The sequence below is a fragment of the Pteropus medius genome, unplaced genomic scaffold (assembly GCF_902729225.1).
Source record: "Pteropus medius unplaced genomic scaffold, Ma_sr-lr_union100, whole genome shotgun sequence".
Taxonomy (NCBI): Eukaryota; Metazoa; Chordata; class Mammalia; order Chiroptera; family Pteropodidae; genus Pteropus; species Pteropus medius.
The window spans coordinates 10463511-10475622 of NW_024350926.1; the positions used below are offsets into that span (position 1 = coordinate 10463511).

Consider the following 12112-nt stretch of genomic DNA (forward strand, 5'->3'; position numbering starts at 1 on the left):
TCCTGGGTCCGGAGCCCAGCCGACCGGCTCGGCAGCACCCCACACCGCCGGGCCTCACCCCTCTGCGGGGCTGGCAGAAGCGAAAATGCCACAGGAAAACAACAGAGAGGGAGCTAAAATAAGCTCGCTCGGCTTCCTCCTGCCAGAAAGTATTTGGGAGAATTCATCAGATGCGAAAATGTCAAAATTAGGAGGAAAAGAAATGTAGTTTTTACTTTGAAAGAGAAGTCCCGCCCCACAAACTGGAGGAGAGTGTCTGCTGCGTTCGGAAGCTCGGCAGTAGGATTTGTCACACGGAGAGCCAGGGTCATCGCGAGGCCAGAGGTCGGAGCGAGCACGGTGCACAGACGCTCAGCGGTGCGAGGCGAGGCCTGTCTTTACCTGCGCGTGGTCCACATCTGGAAGGTATCGGCCGGAGCTGCAACGCAGAAGCAGAGCTGTGTGTCACCGGCAGCCTGACGCGGGGTCCTTTCCCGCCTGCTGTTTGTCTCGCTCTGGTCTGCCTGCCCCTCGCCGCCCTCCCCGCCCCCCAAAGGCCCTGTCCCAGCGGAGGCCCGCGCCCCGGCGGTCAGCTCCCCTCTGTGCCGGCTCTTTCTTGCAGGTCTCCCAGGGCCCCCTCGATGGCTCTGCGCCACGTCACCCCTCCCGTGACCGCAGGAGTCCTCAGTCTTCCGTCCTGCTCGCTCCAATGACGCCCTCTGCAAGGAGGCTTTTGCCCCTCAGTGGCCCAGACTGGCCTGGTCAAGGTCACTACTGCCCACCGCATTGCTGAACCCGACGGCCAGTTCTCAGCCCTCGACTTGGACGACCTGTCGGTGGCATTTGGCGGGAGACCCGCTCCCTCTTTGAAGACGCCCCTCGCCCACGGCCTCCAGGAAGACTCCGATGTCCGCTTCGCCCCTCGGTCCTCGGCCCGCGCTCCGTCTCTGCGCTCGTTCCTCTCCATCCCCTGGGCCCTTCGACACCCGGTGCCACAGGCTCACGACGGCTCCACTTAGCTCCTGCTCTCCGCCCTCCTGGCGAGCTCGCCCAGCCGTGAGCCGTTAGTTTTCCGGCGACGTCTGAGCTCCTTCTCCAGTCTCGGATCACGGCCGGCCACTGGGTCTCTCTGCTCAGATGTCTCACACGCAACGCAAACTTCACACGTCCCCGCATAAACCCCAGGTCAGGTCCTGCCCTGACCGCCTCTCCCCGAACACTGTGCTGGCTCAGTGCCACCGGTACCCCGGATCCAGGCTCACCCCCTTTTACTCACGGGCTCCGCCTTCCAGACCCGCCCCCTCCTCACTGTCTCTGCGGCCCTGCTGCGGTCTGACAAGTCACCACCACCTCCGTCCTGGATTATTGCGATAACACGCTACCTGGTCCCCCTGTTTAAAAATGACGCCAGTCTACGGCCACGCCACCCTGAACGCGCCCGATCCCGTCTGATCGTGGAAGCTAAGCAGGCTCGGGCCTGGTGAGTACTTGGATGAGAGACCGCCCAGGAAGACCAGGTGCTGTAGGCGTTTAAAAAAATTAATAAATAAATAAAAATGAAAAAGGAAAACGACACCAACCCCACAGCGTCACGCACCCACACCCTCCCGCCTACGGCATTTACTAACGCTTAATTTCACCTATATATAAATACACGCGATTATATACAATTTATATGCAATTCACAACACTCATTTAACTGTGCTTTTCGATGGCTTCGACAACTTTATACACGTGCAACTGTTACCACAATGAAGATGCAGAACGTTTCTATTATGTCGAAAAGTTTCCTTTCCCCCTTTCTTTGCAGTAGGTTTATCTCCCCCTGCCCCCCCCCACCCCCCCAGCTCTGGGCCATGGCTGCCGAGCTTTGTAAGATGGCAGCAGGAACGAGAGAGAGAACATTCTAACGGGAAAGATCCGGCAGGGAAGAAAAGGAGATGGTGCAATCGCTAGAGATCACGTTTGGCTTTTCCAGGATTTCATGTGAATGGAATTGTCAGCGTATGTACTCTGGGTCTGGCGTCTTTTGTTCAGCATGATTTTTGTTTTTGAGACTCACCCATGTCGTCGCGTGCACCGGAAGTTCATGCCTTTTTCTCTCTCGGTCCATTTTAAAGACGAACCACAACTTGCTTACTGATTCGCCAGCGGATTGTTTCCAAGCTGGGATTCTTATGGGTAAAGTTGAATAAACACTAATTAAAACACTGGTGGACAGAACTGTGCACGGATATGTTTTCCTGGCTCTTGGGTCAACACGTAGACTTGCTGGGTCACATGGTAAGTGCACATTTCACGTCATGTGACACTGCCAGACTGTTCTCCACGTGACTGCACCCTTCTTGCATTCCTGCCTGTGGCGGGTGAGGGTCCTAGTTGCTCTAACATCCCTGGTAAACGCTCGCTTTTTCAGTCTTTTTAATTTTAGCTACTCTGGTAGGTGTGTGGTGGTATCTCCGTGTGGTTTTGTACTTCCAGTGTTCTGTGACGAATGATATTAAGCGTCTTTTCATTTGCTTATCAGCCATCCATCCATTTTCTTTGGTAGAGCATGTCCAAATCGTCGGCCCATGTTTGAACTGGGTTATAGCTTTCCTGTTGAATTGTAAGAGTTCTCCATATATTCCGGACACAGTCTTTCGTCAGATCTTTGTACTACACATATTGTTTCCCAGTATACAGACTGCTTTTTATTTTCTTAATGGCGTCTTTTGAAGAGAAGACATTTAAAACTTCTGATGAAGTCCGACTTATCAACTTTTTTTTTTATTATTTGAGCGTTTTGCGTCTTAAGGAATCTTTGCTCGCCTCGAAGTTATGAAGATTTTCTTCTATATCAAAATCTATATTTTGATTATTTTGTCTCATAAAATAAAATGCTACTAAGTGGTACAAAGGGCTTGAGAAGTATATGAATATAACCCAGTTGAGCATGTCTACACTTTCCAATACGCCTTAACTGGACTGTATTGTTTCAGTTTGCTGATGAGTTTTTATAGAGGGACAAAATGGCATAGTGGTTAAGAGTAAAGACATGCAAAATAGATGAATCTGGAACCGAAACCTGCAGCCTATGCAGAGTGGCCTTGATTGGGTAACTCGCTTCTCAGAGCCTCTTTCCTCACAGGCAAAACTGAAACAACGATGATTTTTATGAGAAAAAAATGCACAAAGCCCCTGGCCCAATCCTCAGCTCACGGATGGGTTTCCTGAATTTGAGCTGTCGTCATCATTATCATTCAAGTAAATCTGAAGACTCCAGTGCAAGCTTAGCCAACAGGATACGGTAAATAGCATTTATAAAATAGTCAGAAGTTAAAAGTATTGCTACGATTATTAAATTATTATAGGAGCATTTCCCGAGAGTAATGAGCCGCACATTTCCATGCTGGCAGCATGTTTTCCTAACAAAAATTTGGGGGTGTTTGTAATTTGTTAGAACCATATGTCAACAGATTCCTTCCAAACTTCTAAGAATAGAATAACCTCAAATTATTTTCACCACAAAAGGACCATCTAAAAATGTCTTGGCTCGTGCTGCTTCTGTTTCATAAAGTCAGGTCTGGAAGGGTTTTTGTAAGTTTAATGCATCTGTAGCCACTGCTCGTTTGTTCTCATCTCATCCTCGGCCATCGTCACCACCCATCAGTCACGTGCCAGCTCTCAGGACAACACACACATTGATATTGACACTCGCCATCTCCCATAATGCATGACTAACAGAAATTTGGTTTAGAGAGCTTTTGGCCAAGTTCGCGACATAGCCAAGTCTCCCCACGTTATTCGTACGTCACTTATAAGTAAGAAAGCTGGGCCAAACATTTAATAAGCAATCGGGGCTTAACCATCGGTTGCATTTAATAAATAAGTATTTTATACCAGCCACTCGAAAAGGACCTAAGCCACATGCACCAGACTCATTATGAGTTCCACGGTGACCTCCCCGGAAGAGGCACAGTGCAACGGATGCGACGTGCACGGGCCGGGACGGCCGAGGGCTCTGCTGTGCGGACCGTGCTGAGGCCGCACTGCTTGGGTGGTGATGCCCGATCTCCAGCGGAACGAAACGTCCTGAAGGCAGGAAGGGACTCAGCCTTCACACTCTCACTGATCTAGCGCTTTGACTCAAACCACCCAGAGACACGAAGTTTGGTTCTGAGTCCTTGTCATGCAGTTAAGCAGGGTTTAGCTCAACATCTATTTGCTTCCTCACTCCTGGATGATCGTCTGTCTCCCCGAGTTTGCTCAGGGCACAGCATTCCTTTTTCAGGGAAAGGAAAGCAGGCTCCCTGCATAACAGAGTTTATTCTGCTTTCTGATCACTTATCAAGTCACACAGGCGGTCTCTGGGTGTCAGTGAGTGGTTTTTTTTTTTCTGTTTCTCTGCCTCTTCTAGGTTTTGCAGGGACCTGACCAAGTCACAGCCGTATCAAGTTGGGTGCTGGGAGAGACGGCCAGCAGGGCACAGGAGCAGGTGTCTTCCGGCCCGGCGGATGCCGCGTTCCCCACGCACTGGGGGCCCTGCCAAGCCCGATGTCCTTGGTGAATTACGGCTTAATTCCCTTGGCCTTATTCTATAGTACACATGAATAATATATCAATGTCCCCGAGAGGGCGATCATTTCAGGTCATCGATTTTATATCTTTTAATGTAAATGGGTTCCTGATCATTTCCTGTGAACTAATGTCTGTAGGAGAGGAAGTATAGGAGGGACACAGAACCACATAGGACCCCAGAGGAGGTCGAAGAATAAGGGTGGCAAAGAATAAGGGTGCCGATGCCCGCATCTTCATACCCTCCAGCTTTTCCGCGTGACCGTGGGAGGGGGTGCAGGGCCCTTAGTGGTGATCGGGCAGACAGCCCACGGCAGTGGTTCTCAGTCTAACCATGCATTGCATCACCCGGAAGCTTCTCGAATTGCCCAGGCCTGGGCCTACCCGCCCACCTCCGGCCAGGCCGATCTGATTGGCTGGGATGGAGTCCGGGGTTCAGTATTTTCTAAACTCTCCCAGTGTTCCTCAAATGCCACTTGGGTCAAGAACCCCAGCCTAAAGGAACGTCCAGGAGTCCCCAACACTGGGGATCCCCACTTTGGTGCCTCCTTTAAGGGGCCTGGGGAAGTCCTAAGGGCTGCTCAGCAAGGGAAGAAATCCCCACTTCTGTCTCGTGGGAAGAGGAGGAGGAGACACCGGTCAGGGCCCCGGGAACCCCCTGGGGCCTTGCGACTCTCCGGCCTCTCCACGGGGATGCAGACTGCCTTCCCCAGGGGAGGGCCGTTCACGCCCATCATTTCACATTCCTTCAGGACCAAATTCCTTTGGAAATATCTACAATTAACCTTTTTCTCAAGTTAGATTTCAGACAAGTCGGTACGGTTATAACACGATTTTCCAGTTTGGCCTGGATTGAGACCTGCTTCCCCAACAGCAAGAAAAACCTATGGGGTTTTATGGCGTATTTCTTAAGAGCAATCATAACACAGCTTATGGCAGATGTGGACAAAACTTGCAGTAATATAAGTCAGTTTAAAATCGGATTAATAATTCCAAGCTTCTAGATTAGAACCAAAAAAAAAAAACCAAAAAAAAAAACCCAAAACCAAAACTGAAAAAACCACACACATCTCTTTCGAGATCTTCTTAAGCTGATAAACATGGAACACTCAGGAAACTTTCTGGCATAGTGAAAAATCATACTGGCTCTCAGTTTTCTCATCTGAAAAATGGGGTTGCGAATACCTGCCTTTCTCGTCAAAGATTTGTTTATGAAGAATAAATTAGGTAATTTAGATGAGTATACTTTAGAAACTATAATTTATACTCTTCGGAGGTGAAATACTGTTATAGTCCAGTTGACATGTAGTTTTCAATTTAGAATTGATTGTACTGAAAAAAAAAATCACCTTATTTAGCCAGTTTCCAATATCAGAAGACGTGGAAGATGAAAATGCTTATATCAGCTCAAACATATGCCCATCGAGATTTGCTACAAAGATCTTGCATTGATAAAGATTTTAAAGTTTTTTTTTTTGTTTTTTTTAACTTTTCAGAGGTTTTGGTCACTTTATCTAATTTTATCCTTATAGCCACTAAATAGAAAATATACTCCCAACTTGAACAACTTTTGACACACGGAGTGATTCATATTCTTCTAGACTGATAGTACTCCCCTAGATCTTCCGGTGATTTTGAAACAAATCCTAAACTTTTTTCTTTCTTTCTTTTTTTAAGCATTTCATTCATACGTATTTCGATATTTAAAGCACTGTTTGAGATAAATGATAGTGGTGTTAACAACAGCAAATGTGGAAACTGACCACCTTGGCGCCTTGCCCAAGGTCACATGATTTATTTTAGAACTAGGACTTGAAATAAGCTCTTTTTTAGATTTTATTAGAAAGAGGCAACACTTTTTTTTTTTCCCAGCTCATTAAAAAAGTATCATGTGTATCTCATGGGTAAACATGTTTTGTTAAAAACAATACCAAATATGTATTGTTTGGGGTTGACTTTCATGGTTTAGGGAAAAAGTAAGTTGTAGAAACAAATCCTAAGAAAGCTATAAGAAACAAATCAAAGTCAGAGAACTAGATGGGACTTGATTTTTGTGTCTAACTCCCTCATTTTAAAGACAAGGAAATTGAGGTTCACAGAGTTTGAGACTTTTAATACAGTAAAGCCTGTATTCACTGTCTAGAATTTTATAAAGAGAATTAATTAGTTGATATTTTGCATAGATGAGGCAAAAGATTTCAATGGGTTAAAGAATTAAGAATGTGCTTTGAAAGAGTTAGGAATTTAAATGAGTTCTACAAAGACTTATATTTTCTCGATTTTGGGCCACAGTGACACTGATGTTGGAGATTTTAAAGGTGAGACAGTGATGACAATGGTCAAGTAGCCACAGGCAAGCGAGACTCATTTTCGAGGCAGTAAAGCGGAACAGAGATCTCCGTGGAGCGAAGGTTCTCAGCTGAATGCGTGTGACAAAAAATAATTATATACAGATATCCCAGATCCCGAAGATTAGGTTGTAGAAAGGAAAAGTTTGTGTTGGGGGATGGGGGCGGGGGGGGTCGTAACAGCACTGAATTCCATAGTTCCCTGAAGAACCCGAAAGTTACAGCTGGGGAATCGTGGGCTCAGGGCCCAGAGGCTTGTGCCACAGCCGTACCCCCAGGAGGCCACGTCCCCCCTTCTGCTGACGCCCCTCGGAGTCGACTGTGAAGACCCGTATGCTGTCATCAGAGTGTCATCATTAGAGCCTGGACATCCTCCGAAGCAACAGGAGAAAAATATCTTTAGGACAGAACTGGACGGAGCGACGCGGGGGTCAGACCTCTGCTCCGCATCAAGCGGTAGCTGTCAGGCCGGCTCCACGCAGTTCCCTGCGGCCCGGCAAGAACCGTGCCTACGGCCCGCGGGTCAGCGCCGGCCAGCAGCCTGTCCTCGGGGCTCACGGCCTGCGTCCACGGCTCCGTGCGGCTGGGCTTAAACAGCAAACGCTATTTCCACTTTAGAATGAGAATCGAGAATGCAGATGATTTCCCTGAATTTGTAAGAATGAGGTAATGTGCTCACCCCTTTCACCCATGAGCAGGAAATGCGCTTCTTTTTTATTTCCTATGACAAGATGAGTCAAACGAGCTGGGTCAAGCGAGCATCTTCTTTTTACTACATCGCGGGTGGTTCTTCCCTTGAACTACTTCTCGGGCCAGCCCTGCTCTCTACTCGCCTGGAGCAAGCACGGCCGGGCGGTCTCCTCCTCCTCCGACGGGGCATCTGCTCCCACCCGACGCCCCTCCACACCTGCTGCGGGTCTCCTGACACTGCCGTTTGACCTTCTCGCTCCCCTACTTGGAAATTAAACATGGCTCTGGGTCACTTCCAAATTCCTCCTCCCCCTGGCTCTCACAGGCCGACGTACTCGTTGTTCTGAAAGCATCCTGCCATTCCGCTACCGTCCTTCCCGCCTCTGTCCCCACTGTCCGGCCTGGAGTGTCCCACCTCCTTCCCTCTATTTACTGCCAGTCCCTCCAGACCTGGATCTAGTCACAGCTCCGGACTATCCCAGTTCACAGCGATTTACGTCTTCTCAGCCACGCCACTCACGACTTACCATTCCTTACCGTTGATATCTGTTTCTTCCCAACTTGATTGAAATGAAATCTGTAGTATATGTTATGGGCTGAATTATGCCCCCAAATTCATGTGCTGAAGTCTGAACCCCAGCACCTGAGGATGTGGCTGTATTTGGAGTCAAAGTCTTCGAAGACATGATTAAGTTAAAATAAGGCCTTTTGGGTGGGTCTGGCTGCTGCCTTTTTAAGAGGAGGAGGTTAGGACACAGATTACACACCAAGGGATTCTCGTGCACACACGCCCTTCTCGTTCCTTCGGAGATGGTTTAGAATGAACGCAAACTTCCATTTAGAGTACACGCAGCACTTTGAGAGAATAAACGAGAAGCTGTAATTCGGAACAGGTAGCCATGAAATTTCTAGTTCATCAAGAAGTGTCATCCTCTGTAAAGTGAGGAACATGGGCCAGGTGATTTATAAAGTTCTTCGCAGCTACAAGCACAAGTTCTAGGCCTCGACGTCTAATCCTTACTGACTCGCTGCCTAGCACAAAGCAGGCTCTCGAAAAACGCTGCCGAGTTAAATTAAACAGGGACAGAAAAGACTTCAGTTAACTAGATTAATTACTTTGCAAAAAATTAAATCGAGACTTCGTATAGATGACTGAATAAAGCAAATTCCACTGTGGCAGGATGTCTGGTAATTATTTTGCTCTTAATTAGTCTTAAGTTGATGATTGCCAAAATGTCGGCTGGTCATAGAATTAGAGCCTCAACTGTCACACAACCAGATTGAAGAAATAAACAGCAAAGCGTGAGTTCGTTCTAACTGGAGGAGAGTTAAAGTGTGGTGAATCACGCAGGAATCCACTGCAGATATTCAAGACGGATGGGAGGCGCCTGGGGGGTAAAAGGGACGGCCTCGTGTCCCCTGAGTCGTGTCAAAGCAGGACTTCCCTCCTCCCTCCCGCGCACTGGCATCTCGCTGCACGTCGTCACTGACGACGTCTCGTCCTCGAGTCTGTTCACGTGACAAGGCTTTGCCCCTCTGAATACCCTGGAGGTGGTTCTGGGGTGGCCCAGACGCATCATGGGGTTCGTCCCAGGTCACCTGCGCCTCCACCGAAACGGAAGGGGACCGAAGGCACTGGCGCCGAATGCCATGCGTGAACTCACCGGAGGTGAAGCCACACGGACCCCTGGGGCCGACTAAAGTGCCAGCTCCTGGACGAGGCAGCTCACCCTCCCGTACTGCGTCTTTGAAGAGAAAGCGTGTCAAGAGGAGAAAGCGCGTAATCACGGAATACGAAAAAACGAGGCCTCCGGACAGACGCTTTAGCGCAATTATCTGAGGATAATTTTTTTTTAGCTTCAGTGAAATCGGAGGATCGTGTCAATGCTTCACTTTCCAGTACGTGCCTGGTTTCGGCCGATCGAACTCGGTATCTCCAACGCCCACAGAACACGTGGCTTCGAGAACAAGAGTGCCAGGCAGCCACTGCCGCCAGGTCGGATCCGAGTTGACGACACGCTGCGTCTCCCCAGGCAATTCCAGGCGCGAGGCCGCCCAGGCACACCCGACCTTTGACATGTGTGGTTATCCGTAGGTGATGCACGCGTGTGTGAGTGCTCACACACACGAACGAATGAGATCTGTATCTCTAGAAAGTGTGCAGTGCTCGTGTTTGCTGTTGGGCACGTCGTGGCAAACTAGTAGTCATCTCAAGGATGCCCGTGAACTAACCAATCTCACGGACGATAACCAGTCACATTATACCTGCGCCACGGAGTATCCTGTCTGCCTGTGACGGATTATTTGAAAAACAGAATTAAAACTGCACTCAAGTTGACCTCGTCTACCAAGGTGACACTCGCAGCCCAGTTCGCACAATGTGCACCTGCTTTGCGCAGTCTGACGTCGGTCACTCGGGCAATTCCCGTAAATTATACTTACTCTGCCTCACAGAGAATTCCGTCTACCCACTTCCCATTATAATCCCCTGGGATTTTCAGACGGTGCCAAGTAGGGCACCTGCGTCCGTGTGCGGAGTGTACAGTCTTGAAGTGCCCTCGCTGGTGACTGTCAGGCACTGGGGAGCCTTTCTGGAAGACACGATGCGTTCACACCCCAGGAGGTGCTTTGTAACCGAGGTCACACCTCTGCCAGACTAAGCAATGCAAGTTTATGGATTACAGCCTCATCCTCTGCCTGGTACCTGTACAATAAGTGTTAGTTGGATAAATAAATATGTCTATAAGCAAGAATAATTAGCAAATGTGTTGAAGTTTATTTATTCTTTTCCTCTCAAGGTTGAATGAGTACGATCTGCTGCTCATAAGGATATCGGTGCTTGAGACGAAGGCTGTTCTTGGTAAAGATAAATGAGTAAATATTCCCTCTCCTTAGGGCCACTGTTTAGCACAGCAACCGACTCATTTTAGGGTCAGTAAATTTTTGTGGACTTAGCCACTCTCTATAGTACAAAGATCCATTCAGACGATAATAATTTTATCCTGCTGAGGACTCTCAGACTGAAATTATATAGGAAAATAATTTTTTAAGTAATATCTAAAGTGCCTAGAAAAATGCTTGGCATCTGGTAAGTATTCAATACTTATTAATTCTTTCCCTCACACATATTTTAAAAGAATAACGAAAACCCTAACTCTAAAGGTTTGTGGAAAACATAAAATTAATTTTAGTACAGGACAAATGGCAGAAAGAGAAGGTCGGTATTATCTTTTGACCTAGCAAAGCGCTTTAACTATCTCATCAGAATTTTAGAATGTTACCCTGCCCTTCTTGTATTTCTTGGCACCATAGAGAAAATGCATCTAAATTAAACTGCCCGATAAAATACACAACATGTAGTTAAATTTGAATTTCACATAAACAACAAATCTTTTTTTTTTTTTAGCATAAGTATGTCCCAAGTAATGTTTGTATTTTTATTTGCTAAATCTGTCCACCCTAATCTAACGGTAATGAATGCTGGCAATTTGGAAACAGTAGTTCTTTGGTGAGGCCTTTTTTTTTTAAGGAATGTTTGATTGGCAGTCAACTAATTTCTTTAAAGTTTTTAAACTCGTTTTTTCCTCATCCTAATCCTATGGTTAATTTGCATAATGGCCCTGTGATTTCCACCTTCCTTTAAAAAATGCTCCAGAATCAAAATGTCTATTTTGACTCTCCATGGTCACTAGAACATGGCAACATGGCTTGCAAAAACGGAACAGTTGTCAGTCCTGGCGAAAGGCCAGACATTTGGCGTGGAATTATCAGTTGCTTATTCTACCAGAAGTTTCAGTGGAAGCTCGTGGAGCAGGTTTTCCTGACTGGTTTGGATCACGCAGCCGGGAGACCATTTACGTTGCTGCCTATGGTCATCGCATAGCAAAAGGCCCCCAGCCTTCCCACGGAGGGAGAGGAGGACAAGGCCTGATAGGCAGTGTGGCTGGGGACAATAGCCAGCTTGTGGCCGCCCCAGGAAGCTCTGGGTCACAGAGCGAAGGAGCAGTGAGCCAAGTCTGGTGGAGGTCTTGGCAGGGCCCCGCCAGCAACGAAAGAAAAAACAGAAGCTTTACTAAATTGGTCTTTTTTATAGATATTTTACTTCTTCATTGTTCACTGCTTTCAAGCAACCCTATAAATCATCCCATGCCTGAAATCTAAAATTCCAGAGAGTGGGTAGGTGAGCAGCTGTGGGAGGCCGAGGCCTCTTGCCAAAATGAAACCCTAAGGACATTCCGGGTGCTCAGCCAGCTCCCCAAAGCCCTGCTTCCCTTCCTCTCTGAGCCCTGGGGACTGGCCAGCCCGCTTCTGCCCACTGCTGCCACCTGTTATTTCCAGCTGTGCTTCTGTCCCCCTGTGGCGCAGCGAGGGACAGACGACAGCCTCGCGACGTCTGGCCTGCCTCGCTCGGACCAGCTGACGTCTGCCGACTGCTCGCCCGGTACCACACAGCCACCAGGCACCACCGCTCGCTGGCATCGCCACGCGGTGCGACTCCTCCGACGACCTGGAGATGGGCACTGCTGCCCCCACCTAGG

At 48.1% G+C, this 12112-nt stretch overlaps 1 pseudogene; it reads left to right on the forward strand.

Moving 5' to 3' along the window:
• The first annotated feature begins 1389 nt into the window (after window positions 1-1389).
• On the forward strand, window positions 1390-1508 carry LOC120585671 (uncharacterized; annotated as a pseudogene).
• Window positions 1509-12112: the final 10604 nt, after the last annotated feature.